Here is a 5565-nt window from a genome sequence, read left to right as displayed (position 1 = left end):
TCGCGAGACAGGTCCTTGGTATGCTTGATTATGCTAACTTTATTGTTTCCAAGTACTTGCCTCCAACCTTTTCAGCTCAGCGAGAGGAGGAAATTCTTTTATGACTTGAGGCATTATTTATGGGATGACCCACACTTATATAAAGAAGGAGTGGATGGTATTCTGCGAAGGTGTGTTCCCGAATATGAACAACAAGAGATATTGAGTAAATGTCATGGTAGTGCTTATGGAGGAAATCACGCCGGAGATAGAACCGCGCAAAAGGTTCTACAATCAGGTTTTTATTGGCCAACTCTCTTCAAAGATGCAAGGAAGTTTATTTTATCTTGTGATGAATGTCAAAGGGTTGGTAATATCTCCAGACGCAATGAAATGCCTATGAATTATACTCTTGTTATTGAACCGTTTGATTGTTGGGGATTTGACTTCATGGGACCTTTTCCCTCTTCGAAGGTAACACTCATATACTTGTTGTCTGTTGATTATGTTACTAAATGGGTGGAAGCCATACCTACAAAAAGTGCTGACGGTGAGACTTCTTTAAAAATGCTTTTAGATATTATTTTTCCTAGATTTGGAGTACCTAATATATTATGACTGATGGAGGTTCTCATTTTATTCATGGAGGTTTTAGAAACACTCTTGCTAGGTATGGTATTAATCATAGAATTGCTTCCGCCTATCACCCTCAAACTAATGGTCAAGTAGAATTATCAAATAGGGAGATTAAATCTATTTTGGGAAAGACCGTTAATAAATCTAGAAAGAATTGGGCTAGTAAATTGAAAGAAGCACTATGGGCTTATAGAACTGCTTATAAAAACCCCATGGGAATGTCACCTTATAAAATGGTTTACGGAAAAGCTTGTCATTTACCTTTAGAACTAGAACACAAAGCTTATTGGGCTGTTAGAGAATTAAACAAAGATCCTAAACTTGCCGGTAATAAGAGGTTGCTACAATTAAGTTCTCTAGATGAATGGAGAAGTGAAGCTTATGAAAATGCTAAACTATTTAAAGAAAAAGTTAAGAAATGGCATGATAGAAGGATCATCAAAAGAGAGTTTAATATTGGGGATAAAGTCCTATTGTATCGGTCTCGTCTCAGACTCTTTGCAGGGAAATTACTCTCGAAATGAGAAGGACCATATGTTGTTGAGGAGGTGTATCGTTCAGGAGCAATTAAAATTAGCTCTCTCCAAGGCAATGCTACACAAGTGGTGAATGGACAAAGACTCAAGCATTATATCTCAGGTGATTCTTATAATGTTGATGTTGATATTATTCAAGTGGAAACACCGGAGGCTTTCATCAAAGGACAAATTGACAGTCCGCCAGAACTCGACTTTGAATAGGTAACAGTACTGGTAATGAAAAGTTCGCAATTTACTTTCCGAACAATATTTTTGCTGTTTTTGGAAAATATGAAAAATTACGAGATCGAAACGGAGAGGAAAAGACGCACGAGGGCGTGCCACTATAGGCCAGCGCGGCCTGGCCTGGGCCCGCGCCGCCCTATGAGGGCACCGCCTCGTCGCCCCTTTCCGACTCTAGTTCGACCTGGTACTTTCCGTTTGTTTCGAATTTTTTTATTATATAATCCCCCGGACCCCTGGAGGTCCGTATATCGTTCTCTCGACGTGTTTTGTTTCGAGCTGTTTCTGCCAGGATCTGTTTTCAGTTTAGAAGCACCATGGTCTCCAAGAACAAGGGCAAGGAGCTTCCGGATGAAGATAATCAAGATCGTGAGTGGAAAGAGGAGGACAAGAGCGTCAAGGAAGAGGATGAAGAAGAGGTGGAAGAAGTTCCGCAAGTACTCCCGCGCACCACCATTGCAAGCATCGGAGTGGTGTCAAACCCGTTCAACGCCAAGAAGAGCGCACGGATTAGGACCGGAGGAGGATTTCCACGTCATTACCTAGCTCCAAGGACATCTTCTTCAGGCACTTACCATCCCTTCCGCAATCTAATCTACAATAATCAAATTGAAAGGACTCCCAAGGCAGCATTGCCTAGCAATTGGGATATAGATCGTTCTAACACTGCAGGAAGGACGGAGCCTGAAGCTGAAGGTTGGGGAAATAACTCCAAGAATTGGGACTCGCCGTCGGACATACTTCTTAATCGCGTCGAGCACAATTCGGAGATGATCCGCAACCTCATGTACAAGATTGACGAGCTTCGGGAGCTTGTGGAGAAGCTTGTGAGGAATTCATCACCACCATCGCCAAAGGATTGATTCATCATCGGTATTGGCATCCCCTTGGTTTGTTCCAAGCTTGGGGAGTGCCGCGGTATCACATTATCACTACCTTTTACTTTTTACTATCAAGTAGTGTCATATCATGAGTAGGGAAGTTATCGTATAAGATGGGTTGCAGTGTGGAAGTATCTCTCCTTTAGTTTGTCTATGTATCCCTTGGTGTGAGTTAGCGTTATGGAATATTAATGAGAAGTCTTATCATTTACATATTGCACACCTTATTTTAGTTTGCAATTTCTACTATATGATTGATCTTGATTTTAGTATTGGTACCACTTTGGGAGCATTGAGTAAATCTATTTGGTTTTGGCAAACTTAGCAATGGTCAATAGCAACAACACTTTGAGTTTAAGAAGAATAGAGGAAATACAAGTAGAAGATGTTATTATCTTTCTTATCAGTCCTTAGCTTAGTATTCTAAAGTTAAAACTGTTTGTGCTTACAAGTAAGATGCATGATTGTTTCTATCACATGTATATTTGTTTGTTTCCCTCAACTCTTATGCTTGCTATTTAACCTTGCTAGCCAAAGACCTGTACTGAGAGGGAATACTTCTCGTGCATCCAAACCTGAACCCAAACCTATGTCATTTGTGTCCACCATATCTACCCACTGCATGGTATTTCATGCCATTCCAAGTAAATACTTCATGTGCTACCTTTAAACAATTCAAAATTTATTACTTCTTATTTGTGTCAATGTTTTATAGCTCATGAGGAAGTATGTGGTGTTTTATCTTTCGGTCTTGTTAGGCAGCCTCCACTAATGGACTAGTGGCTTCATCCACTTATCCTATAATTTTGCAATAAGAGGCGGCAACGGGGTTCCCAGCCCCAATTAATCAACTTTCATTAATAATTCTCTTCACATGTTTTGCCCTGATTCATCAGTAAGCATCTTAATTTTGCAATAGACACTCCTCCATGGTATGAGATTGTTGGAAGGCACCCGAGGATTCAGTTAGCCATGGCTTGTGTAAGCAAAGGTTGGGGGAGTGTCATCCTTAAATAAACTAAAGTACATGTGTAAACAAAAGAGAAGAGGGATGATCTACCTTGCTGGTAGAGATAACGTCCTTCATGGGAGCCGCTCTTTGGAGGTCTGTTTGGCAAGGGGGTTAGAGTACCCGCTGCCAGTCGTTGACAACAACAAACACCTCTCAAAACTTTACTTTTATTCTCTTTATATGATTTCAAAACTGAAAAAGCTCTAGCACATGATTTAATCCCTGCTTCCCTCTGCGAAGGGCCCTTCTTTTACTTTATGTTGAGTCAGTAAACCTATTTCCCTCCATCTCAAGCAAGCATTTGAGTTGTTGTGATCAAACTATTATATTGTGATTTGCTTCATCATGTCTTTACTCTTTCTTGGTTAGTACAAGTTTTACCTGAATGAATATAGCTTTGGAAGTCATCAATGATTAATATGATTGAGTATGCAAGTTTACCATAAGCTTTTAATATGAGAGCGCTGCTCAATAGATAAGTATAATCTGTTAAATGTTCTCTGACCAAGAACAAAGTTTGCCACCACCAATTATGATTCCTTATGCACCTTTATTTGTGATTACCTTATACTTGTTTCAAGTTGAGTTATATGAGGAAGTTGTTTACTATAATGTCTTGTGTGAATGAATATGATGCTTCTTGTCCGTATTTTATTTATCGACTCTTCACTCCATAAACATGTGGTCCTGTTTACTTGAGTTCGGTTTCGCTTGGGGACAAGCGAAGTCTAAGCTTGGGGGAGTTGATACGTCCAATTTGCATCACTATTTTATATCATAATTTGTTGTTATTCATTGATATATTTCATATTGGGACACAATACTTATGTTATTTCATCTATTTTGCATGTTTCATGATTATTTGGAGATCGCGCACCGGAGCCGGGATTCTCGCTGGAAAAAGCACCGTCGGGATGCAATATTTCGGAAGATCAAGCTGTGGAAGGAAATTTTACCAAAAATCCTATTTTTCCGGATGACGAAGGAAGCCGGAAGGGGAGCCAGCTGGACCCAAGGTGGGCCCACACCATAGGGCGGCGCGGCCCATGGCCTGGCCGCGCCACCATGTGGTGTGGGGGCCCCACAGCCCCTTTCGCCTCCTTTTCTTCGCGAAACCCTTCGTCCCGAAAACCTAAGCCACAGAGGGATCCTCACGAAGGGTTACAACCGCCTCTGCGGGGCGGAGAACCCCAGAGAGAAAAGAGCTCTCCGGCGGGCAGGAATCCGTCGGGGAAATTCCCTCCCGGAGGGGGAAATCGACGCCATTGTCACCGCCATCGAGCTGGACATCATCTCCATCACCATCACCATCATCTCCACCATCATCACCGCCGTCTCCACCGCTGGACATCGTCACCGCTGTAGCAATTTGGGTTTGATCTTGATTGTTTGATAGGGAAACTCTCCCGATGCTGATTTCTACTTGTTATTGATGCTATTGAGTGAAACCATTGAACCAAGGTTTATGTTCAGATTGTTATTCATCATCATATCACCTCTGATCATGTTCCATATGATGTCTCGTGAGTAGTTCGTTTAGTTCTTGAGGACATGGGTGAAGTCTAAATGTTAGTAGTGAATTATGGTTGAGTAATATTCAATGTTATGATATTTAAGTTGTGGTGTTATTCTTCTAGTGGTGTCGTGTGAACGTCGACTACACGACACTTCACCATTTATGGGCCTAGGGGAATGCATCTTGTACTCGTTTGCCAATTGCGGGGTTGCCGGAGTGACACAAACCTAAACCCCGTTGGTATATCGATGCGAGGAGGGATCGCGAGGATCTCGGAGTTTAAGGCTGTGGTTAGATTTATCTTAATTACTTTCTTGTAGTTGCGGATGCTTGCAAGGGGTATAATCACAAGTATGTATTAGTCCTAGGAAGGGCGGTACATTAGCATAGGTTCACCCACACAACACTTATCAAAACAATGAAGATTAATCAGCTGTATGTAGCGAAAGCACTAGACTAAAATCACGTGTGTCCTCGAGAACGTTTGGTCATTATAAGTAAACAAACCGGCTTGTCCTTTGTGCTTAAAAGGATTGGGCCACTCGCTGCAATTATTTCTCTCGCATTTTACTTGCTTGTACTTTATTCATCTGTTACATCAAAACCCCCTGAATACTTGTCTGTGAGCATTTACAGTGAATCCTTCATCGAAACTGCTTGTCAACACCTTCTGCTCCTCGTTGGGTTCGACACTCTTATTTATCGAAAGTACTACGATACACCCCCTATACTTGTGGATCATCAGGCCACACACTAGGGCCGCGCGGCCAGGGCCTAGGC

The sequence above is a fragment of the Lolium rigidum genome, chromosome 1 (genome assembly GCF_022539505.1).
Source record: "Lolium rigidum isolate FL_2022 chromosome 1, APGP_CSIRO_Lrig_0.1, whole genome shotgun sequence".
In the NCBI taxonomy this organism is placed as follows: Eukaryota; Viridiplantae; Streptophyta; class Magnoliopsida; order Poales; family Poaceae; genus Lolium; species Lolium rigidum.
This window is presented reverse-complemented; position numbering follows the sequence as displayed.